A 10714-nucleotide genomic window follows, 5' to 3' on the forward strand; every position below is an offset into this window, starting at 1 on the left:
AAAAAGTAAGAAAGGCTAAGTTCGGGTGTAACCGAACATTACATACTCAGCTGAGAGCGTTGGAGACAAAAGTGTCCTTTTCATGGATGCATACAAATGTAATACTAAAAAGTGGAGCAACTTGCCTTTGCTATCTTTCTTCAGCTATCAATTCATTTTATTTGAATTTTTTTTTTAGTATGAAAATTTGGTTAAATTTGAACGCATTTCTTATTGATTTTTTTTAAATCACCCCTGAAATATTTTCGAAGCGCTCTTAATTATGAGTCCGAAATTGTAGACCAAAGGTGACGTTTTTTGGAACGATTTTCCTTTATCCTTTGTCAAATAAGGTAAAATCACCATGTAGGAAAATGAACCTAGGGTAACCCTGGAATGTGTTTGTATGACATGGGTATCAAATGAAAGGTATTAAAGAGTATTTTAAAAGGGAGTGGGCCTTAGTTCTATAGGTGGACGCGTTTTGGAGATATTGGCATAAAGATGGACCAGGGGTAACTCTAGAATATGTTTGTACGTATGGGTATTAAATGAAAGGTGTTAATGAGTATTTTAAAAGGAAGTGGGCAATAGTTCTATAGGTGGACGCCTTTTCGAGATATGGCCATAAAGGTGTACCAGGGGCGACTCTATTATGTGTTTGTACGATATGGGTATCAAATGAAAGGTGTTAATGAGCATTTTAAAAGGGAGTGGGCCTTAGTTCTATAGGTGGACGCATTTTGGAGATATCGCCATAAAGGTGGACCAGATATGACTCTAGAATGTGTTTGTACGATATGGGTATCGAATAAAAGGTAATAATGAGTATTTTAAAAAGAAGCGGGCCTAAGTTCTATAGGTTGACGCCTTTTCGAGATATCGCCATAAAAGTGGACCAGGGGTAATCTATAATGTGTTTGTACGATATGGATACCAAATTAAAGGTTAGGTTAGGTTAGGTTGAACTGGCCGGTCCATGAGGACCTCACATAGACTGATTGAGTCCGTAGTGTTACCAGAAGTTTGTTTTAACGACCAAACTGAAAACCCCATCAAAACCCAGGACCTATGTTATAAAATAACTCCGTCCTCTTGGCAAATACTATAAGCTTCCTAGGACTTAAGCCACTTGTTGCTTCTAGATCTGACAGGTGTATCATTCCTAATAGCTGTAGTCTCAGTCGGGCAAGTACATGGCACGAGCACAGAACGAGCTCGATCGTTTCCTCCTCCAATCTGCACTTCCTACATCTGCTATCACGGACCAAGCCTAATTTAAAGGCATGTGACGCCAGAAGGCAGTGTCCAGTCAGAATACCCGTCATGAGTCTAAAATCCTCTCTTTTTAATGATAGAAGCAACTTTGTTAGCCTAAGGTTGTAAGACCTACACATAATTTTCGACACTTTACAGCCCCGCGGTTGAACCTACACCTTTCCCGCTTGGTCGATCATGTGCACATATCGCCTTCGCTTAATCTCGCCCAGTCTAATTGGGACGTCTATGGAGCAAGCTTCTAGGGATGTACCCTTTTTAGCTAGTTCGTCCGCTTTTTCATTCCCATCTATTCCCATATGCCCTGGTACCCAATATAGATGTATGCTTCTCCCTGTCCCGATTCTCTCCAGAGACTGCTTACACTCTAACACGCATTTAGATGCTGTGCTATGCGAGATTGTTGCCTTAATTGCTGCTTGACTGTCAATATAAAAGTTAACACGGTTGCAGCTTAAGCTATTCTCTTCCAGGATTTCTACTGCTTTGGTTACGGCTAATATTTCCGCTTGAAAAACGCTACAGTAATCCGGAAGCCTCTAGGATCTGCTTATTTCCGCATCAACACAATATACCGCATACCCTACTCCTTCCACTACTTTGGAAACATCTGTGTGCTCATGTATCGCCTCGTCTGCCATTTGCGCATCCTTGTGCCAACCGTCCACCTCTATTGTGGTCTTTAGAACGCCCTCGAAGCGCAGATAGGGAATCAGGTAGTCTGTTCGTCTTGTGATTGATGACGCTATACTACTATGCCCATATGGTCGGCGCTCAAGCTGCCACGAGGCAGCGAGCCTGATTGCAGTTGTTAATGCTATGTTCTTTGCTACCATGTCTACAGGTGGAATGTGCAGAATGGCATACAGTGCAGCCGTCGGTGTTGTTTTCAGGGCTCCCGTAATGCTATGCATCGATAGTCTGCATAGCCCCTCTAATTTTGTATGTGGCTTTCCACCAAACAAGAACTCAACTGTATAGAATAGGGCTTACAATCGCTGTAAAAACCCGATGAGAAAGAGAGGGCGATTATATGCATAGGGTACCGTTGAGGCCTTCTTCAACCTCTCCTCCACGTTGAGCTTCCATGACAGCTTACTGTCTAGGAAGATTCCTAGATATTTTGTGCAAGGTTTCTCCTGTAAGGTCACCCCTCCTAACTTACGCCTGGTCCAAATTGGGACCTTGTACCTCTTTGTAAAAAAGACCATATCCGTCTTCTCCGCATTGACTTTCAACCCGACATTAGATTCCCAGGTATGAATATCCCGAAGCGCCCGATACATCAAAGAACTAATCGTTGGAAAGCACTTTCCACTTATGACAATTGCAACGTCATCTGCGTAAGCCGTAAGTTTTACGGGTCCCCCATCGAATCGTCTGAGCAGTTGGTTGATGACCAGCGTCCACAGCAGAGGTGGTAGCACCACTCCCTGCGGCGTGCCCCTGTCCACTGATTTCGTGGCCTCGTAAAATACCCATTGTGATGTAGTCTTCCTGCAATTTAACATTCAGCCGATCCATCTGATTAAGGCGGGATATACTTTAATGTAATTAAGACCATCCATAATCGCCCATCTAGAAACGCTAGTGAAAGCCCCGGCAATGTCCAAGAAGACTCCTAGAGCATACTCCTTATATCCCAGAGATTTCCCTATGCTTATTACCACCCTATGCAATGCGGTGTCTACCGACTTGCCTTTGGTGTAGGCATGCTGTTTTGTGGAGAGCAGCTTTTCATCCACGTTGGATACATCTATCAGCCTCTCAAAGGTTTTGAGCAGAAATGATGTTAAGCTAATGGGTCTATAGTCTTCGGGATACACGTGACCGATCTTCCCCGCCTTTGGTAGGAAAGCTACACGAGCAGTTCTCCAAGAGTGCGGTACATGATTCAGCCTTCTGCACCCATCGAATATTATTTTAAGCCATTCCACGGCCGCCATACTTGAAACTTGAAGCATGGCCGGGAATATACTGTCTGGGCCCCGCGATTTACTTAGAAAACATTTTCACTGCCCATTCGATCTTGGTATCGGTCACCAAGCCCGGCTCTTCTAAACCATCTGCCGATGGGAAATGTGTGCCGAGAAGTACCTCAAGAGATTCCTAACTATTACGTGACAATTCCCCGTTCTCTTTCTTTATTAGTCCCTGGACTATGTTTCCCCTTGCTAGGACTTTTTCAACCGTGCTGTTTCGCTGGAGCACTCTATGTCCGTACAGAAACTTTTCCATGAGATTTTCTTCGCCTTGAAGTTTCACGCTTGTAGATCCTCAGTAGATCCCTGTACTCCTCCCGACACGCTGCGCTTTCCACGGTCTTTGTGAGCTTAAACATTTCTGTTACCTGTCTTCTTAGAATACTCAGCTCACTGCTCCACCACGGCGGCTTTGCTTTTCCTGTGAATCTTCCTAGAGGGCAAGCTTTGTTGTACGCAGTCATAAGCGTCCTTGTTAGGAATTCATTCGACTCCTCCAGTTCATCCACATTGGCCACCTCTTTGGGTTGTCCCAGTTTTGGTTCTAGCTGTTTCTGGTATTTTGTCCAGTACGTTGACCTAGGGTTTCTAAAGGTTCTTCCCTTCTCTACCATCTTTAGGGGGATGCTGAAGCTGATATCGCATGGTCGAAGAAAGATGGTCTATCAAGAACCATCCAATCATACCTTGATATATCACGCTGGGAGTTCAATGTAATATCCAGAACATTGATGGATGTTGGACCAATTTATATAGGGACATTTCCCCTGTTGGCTATCTGCAAATTGGTTTGCAGGATGTAACGAAATAGAGATTCACCTCCTCGTTCGTATTTGCTCCTCCCCACGCATTGTGGTGCGCATTTGCATATGCGCCTATAACAAACCGCCCTTTGCGCCCTTCCTGCTGTACTAGCCTTTTGAATTCCATCGGTGGAACCTCCGCAGCATGGGCCATGTAGCAGGATGCCAGGATACATGTCTGCTTATTCTTTTGCTCAACGGCCACCACTGCGAAGTCCTCAGTAGTGTAAAATGGCAGCATATATGAATGCTCGCACCCGTCCTTCCGTTTGCGCGTAGTAAACGCCAAACCCGCGCGCGCTAAGTCCAGAAACCTTTCCTCCGGATGAGGGCCACGGCTCCTGGATCAGCGCCACGTCAAACGAACCCTCCTCAAGGGTTAGGAGGAGTTCGATCGACGCTACTTTACTGTGTTGGATGTTTATCTGTAGGACTCGCAGCACCATTGGGCTGTTTGTCCCCCTCCATCACCTTCTTCGTAACGTCTTCGTCCTCGTTTAGAGTATTCGAGCCCCCTTCAGCCTCTTGTAACTGTTGTGCCGGGTGTTCCTCTGTGCGAGTCACAGCACCATTTGGCGGTTGGTCCTCTTCTACCACCTTCGTGGTGACGTCGGGGACCTCCACCTGTCCTTTTTCCCTTAGGCTTTTAAGGTCCATTTCGACTTCGCCCACCTCTAGCGTGTTAGGATTTTTATCTTCGGAACTACTTTTCCTGAGTCGCATGTAAATTTTGCCAGTGCCAAAGGACATTTTGCCAAGCTGCGTGTACAAAATATCCTCCGCCTGCTTTTTCATTTGGAAGATGTAGAACTAACCTTCCTCTGTAGGCTGAGATACAGTATGTACCTTCCAATCCTGTGACGGTATGTTCGGATTCTGATTCTGCAGAGGTCGAAGTGTATCCTCCGAATTCATCATACATGGTATCCATACCTTAACTTTTGGTACCGTGGGGATTTGCGCTTTATCCACCACCTCATACCGCGCGTTCGTGCCTTGCCTTTGGAGGCTTGGAACCACTTCATCCAGCCACCGCAAGCTCGCGATGTTGTCGCACGCTATCATCTTCACACCATTATACCATCCCCCGGAATCAAAGGTTGGAAGGGGCTTATTTGTTTGTTCCCGCATCATCTTAAACATTAAGCTAATAAGCTCCCTTTCCACATATCTCCACCTTTCAGTAGTCATTTGTCCGAAAAGACTGCTGCGATCAACCAACGCCATAGTCAGTGACCAATTTGCTACATCACTCATCTTCTCGGGAAAAGCCGGAGTCTTAGTTTTATGTCCCTGTGGCACCTCCGAGAAAGCCGGAGTCTTGGCTTTACTCCCTTTAGCACCTCGGAGAAAGCCGGAGTCTTAGCGTTATCTCCTTTTGGCTTATCTCCTACTTCCTACTCGCAGCTTTCGAGGTAGTGGCTACTTCGCTATTGAGCCCCATCTGTCTTACAGCTTTGAGCCTACTTGTCTTATCTATGCGACTGCCCTGTCTCGCGGCTCTGGGACTGGGTCCTTTCTGCCTCTTGAAAACAGGCTTGTCGCCTTCCGCCGAACGTAACCTCTTCATTCTGCCATTCGACGCTTCTTCTCCTCGTACCGGTTGTAGAACCGAGGGTTTCTTGCAGCAAAACTTTTGAACCGGCTTCAGCCTACTTCTACCGCCTGATGGGCCCATTCCAAGCGCTCGCTCTCCACTTGTGTTGGGTCGACCACTCCTCCCAGGCGTTGGACAATTCTTAGTGCTGCACGGTACTGCGAGAAAGCTTTTTTACTTCCTCTGCTACGTACCTTTCTCCACTCTTCTAGTCCCTTTCATTTGTGTGCTTTACCAAACGCGAATTTCATTGAATCAGCACTACTTTCGCTCGCCGAGTCCGACGCATCGCTTAATGTATACTTGTCGTCCTTGGTTTGCGACTCAGTCCTCCTCTTATCATCGTCCTTACGACCACCTGCCCGACAAGGCGGACTCATCGGTGCAGTATTATATACGGGGAAAGAACCGTCTGCCACAGCAGCGCCCCTTACTTTAGTAAGGCCATCAATACGTTCCGAGGTGGCCCGGTATCCGGAAGGTTCCTTTCGAATACAGCCGAATTAATCCCCTGGCTGCAAATCGTCCAATAGGCACGGTCCGCATAACACCCTGAATTAAGGGGTTGGCAGTTTTTGGTCACCTATATCCCGCCGACCTCCTATGAGGCGAAACTGCGTATATGCCAGTCCTAGACAGCTCATAGTCGGGCGCTATGGAGTAGAGGTTTAGGCCGATCACTTTATCGGCGGGGCGGTGTAGGATCTCTTATACACCGGCGGCGGTGGCGCGGGCAGCTCGCCGGCATACGCCGGTATTGCTACTTTAAAAATCTTGATTTTTCTATTTAAAAAAAATATTTAGGAAAGCTTTTATTTGTATGTATTTAAGGAAATCAACATTTTGGCCATTTCGGAAAGACCCGGGATTTTTGCCTCAAAATCTCGCAGATCGTTCAAAAATTTTCAGAAGTAGCTCCTTGCGGAGGGATTGTCCCTCGTTCACTTACTCCAGATAGGCTTCGAACCAAACACCGGTCTTTGGAATTGGTACTGCTTCGTCTGCTGAAAAGAAATAGAGATACATAAAATGGTCACACTTTTGTCGGTATATCTCGTGAAAAGCATGGGGTTAACTCCCAATAATCGTTGCGACCACAATTTCTTGAAATCATTTGTGGCTCCTTGGATGTCACGCACAAAGTTGACTTACGGTTGCTATTAATGGTCTATTAATATTTATGGCTCTTGTTGCACAGGGCGCATCCAGTTTTTTCGAGCTACAATTCTCGATGATTAAGAGCTACATTTCCCGATGTGCGAACAGTAGCAATCCCGACCACCAGTCGCTACCATGTCTCCTGACCCTCACACCATATGCCAGAACAGAAGCTAAAGGACTGCGACTTAGAACTCATATATACCTTCGTCTACGTCACTTTCCTAGAAGCTCTAGGTGTAGCTCCGAAGACTTTCTAACGGATGTTTTTGTCGCGTTATGCTGCCGAGCTACACCAGAGAAACACCTTGATACGATAGGAGGTGACTATTCGGCCAAGGATACCGCCCTCGAAATCATAAGCAACCTAAGTGGATGTCATTGCGCACTCGTGGGTGAATATCTTATAATCCTCGGCGCAACTAAATAATTAAAATTTTACAAGGACCCTGGATAAAATTTTTAAAATGTAGACACAAAATTTGCAGACGTGTGTGTTCACGACATTGATTTTAACGTTATTTTAGAATGAAAGTCGACCGATTTTAATTTGAAACATGTTAACTGCTGGTTTCCGGCCTTATGATATAAGAGCTCATTATGGTTGACCGCGTACCTTCAGTTTTCACACTAGTACGATTTTCCACTATGTTGGGGTAGTGGCACAAACGGTGATTAGTTCGACGAGCTTGGGAAAGCTTTTGCTTCACCTCTTTGAGTGTTCTTGTGAAGGGCAAAGCCTCACCTGGTAAATATATGTGCCTACGTATTCACATTTGTAAAAGGAGCCATATGGTGTAGGTCATATTTAAACTTGGTTGATAGGCTATAATCAATGTGATTTACTCCAAGGGACTAGTTTTGGATAGGGCCTCCAACTTTAGGAAATGTCACACCGGGAGATTTGGGTGTTGAAGGATGAAGTGTGTAAATCAAAATGAATATTTCAGACGCTATTGTACAGTTTCGCAAATAAATAACAGATGTTTGAATGTAAGCCCAAGTGATTTTTCAAAGCTATATCATATATCCTCAACTTAAGTATGGGGTAAGAATAATTTCAAAGGAGTGTTTGTGCCCCTAGAACCTACTAAAGGATTTTGCATCACTGATATCGCTTATTCTTTCAGCCAATGGCTATGAAATCGGATGGGAATTTTTGGGTAATTTGCTTTTTTTTAACAACTTGAGGACAATTTGAAAACATGCTCGCCTTTGGTCATTTTATTTGAATTCATTGATCATTATTAATTTTAAAAAAATATGCAAAGTGAGCATATAAATTTGTTATAAAATTTTCTTTTGGGGTTTTGTTTTAATAACTTGGTGAATTGGGTGATACAAAGTCCGTGTTAAGCTGACATCGAGGCCCCTGTTTTTTTTTTAATAACTTTTGAATAGTTAGAAAGAGTTAAATTTTTCAATTAGTTTCTTATAACTGGCAGTGATGCGCATCCGTTGATACCATATCCGACCAATTTTCGACATGAACAATATATGACCTAAACAGTCTTAAACGAATAGAAAATATAGCAACGCGCCGGACGCCGCCACCGCCGCCGGACCGATATTTTTGACATTCGGTGGCGGCGTGCGAAAACCGACCAAAATCGGCGGCGGCAGCGACGTTTGTCGGCGGTGTATATCTCTATTATGGAGTTCGGCTAAGCCCTCACACCAACGACAAGGTGCATACTCTAGTAAGGGACACTGAAACCTCAATACAAATACAGCTGAATATCATTAGCATTGCATGCATTCTCACAAATTTACATATGTGTAACACATCATTTACAAATAAACTAAACAGCAAAGGACCTAGTATAGAACCTTGAGGAACACCTATGGTTATTTTCCTTAGCTGGGCATATTTACTACATTGCAAATATATTGTGACCTCTCTGATAAGTAACTCTCTATTATATTTCGCCTTGTACAACAATATGTCAGCTAATCGAAATCAATGAAAATTTTCTTTTGACTTGAATTGCACAGCGAATTGGTTGAATTCGCTTTGCCGCCACCTAGTATGGATTCGCCTTGGTACAAGCGCAGTAATATGTTCAACTAATAAGGTCTCTAAAACTTTTAATATCACTTGTAATATGCTTATGGGCCTAAAATCGCCGGGGAGTTTGCTACTTTGTTTTTGCAAACAGATCTAACCATTGCAATTTTCCATTGGGCAAACATGAAGTAGTTACACACTGAGGGAAAAACCAGTCTAACATCAAAACCTTCCTAATTTAAGTCCAAACGTTGTTAATAGTATGCTAAGCTTTAAAATTCTTAATCTAATAATGAAAATCTTATTTTTAGGCCACTTAAATATAAAATTATTTCGGTCTGTTTTTAAGAACCAAATTCTTAAAAAGATATTAATCGTTCTTGTTATAAGATTGAGAGATTCTTCCTTCTTTCATCCTTGATATTAATCTGTACCGTTCTATCTTCAAGAACGTGTATTCTTGATACTAATCTGCTTTGCTCTTACCTTTCACTTTCGAAATTCGAATTTCGAAAAATAGCTTACCCCGTAGTAATGGAATGAAAGAGGTTAAACTTCACTTTCATTTTATTCAAGTACTAGCAGCCCGTGTGCGACGGTTCTCGCAAAACTTATGTTTATTGTTGTACGAAATAATAACAAATTATACGTGAGATATGTTTTGATATTAGAAAAGAGAATTACTCTAAATATACATATGTGGTATTTATTTAATTCTATAACTTAAAGTACTTCCGAATATACTACATTTTTAGTTTTATTATCTGAAGGTAACAGTATATTTTGATTGTGAGGGTTCCCAGTTCGCGACATTGCAACACACAACTGCACGCAAGTCAATACAAACCTTGTGGAAAGTTTGGCCTTGCGATTTGTTGATTGTGACTGCAAAGGAAACATTCACAGGAAATTGTAACCGTTTATATTGCAAAGGATATATCTCCGACCACAGGACCCGTGAGGATCATTCCCTCCAGGATATTTTTATGCATTCGTTTTATTTGTAATCTCGTTCCATTGCATTGAGTTGGTGACTTGAATTTACGCAACAAAATAATATCGTTTTTTAACTTCAAGTTATGGGGCGGTGTGCCAGAGGGATTAAGCGTATTTAAAAATTGAATTCGATAGAGTACGGCATCTTCATTAATAAGAACAGTGTCATTTGATATATACACTTTAACTACACCAGGAACTCTACCTAGAATTATGTTATTTATTTCGTCTACAGTCTTAATCCTTGGTGAAATGATAGCCCGTTCGCATAGTCAAGTATGTGACCTGCTGGATAGGTCTTCCATATTTGGGTAAACTTCTGATATTAATTCGCTCACGTATGTACCACATTCCCAAACTTGAATCTACTATAAAGTAGCCGTTCTCAGTGAAAATTTTACCATCGCCACTATCTAATAAATCCTGGGGGAAATGTACTTATAGTTCCGTTAATATGCACTCTCATGTTTGTTTGCAGACACAATTTTTCGAGATGAAATCATAATATTGATGATTTGAAGCACGATTTAACAATATCAGCTCAAGTTCCTTTCGCTACTACTGGCAAAGTCCAACGAAAATCCCCTCCAAAAACGATTGTTATCCCACCAAAGGGTTTGTCTTAGGTCTTTTAATGTACGATGTACGGCTTCAATATGTGCTCGGTTAGTCATTGTACACTCATCCCACACTATAAGAATTGCCTCTTGTATTAGTTTAGCCAGTGACACGTTCTTTCGGTTCTTTCGAATGGAACAAACCTTTTCTTCTTGGAGGGACACGTTTAAGCGTAATTTAAAAGTCGAGTGGGATGTTCGACCACTAGATAAAAGAGTCGCTGCAATAACCGATGACGCTACAGCCAGCGCCACGTGACCTTTACATCTGGCATATGCGAGAAGAAGATTAAGTA

Source organism: Eurosta solidaginis, chromosome X, assembly GCF_040869045.1.
Source record: "Eurosta solidaginis isolate ZX-2024a chromosome X, ASM4086904v1, whole genome shotgun sequence".
Taxonomy (NCBI): Eukaryota; Metazoa; Arthropoda; class Insecta; order Diptera; family Tephritidae; genus Eurosta; species Eurosta solidaginis.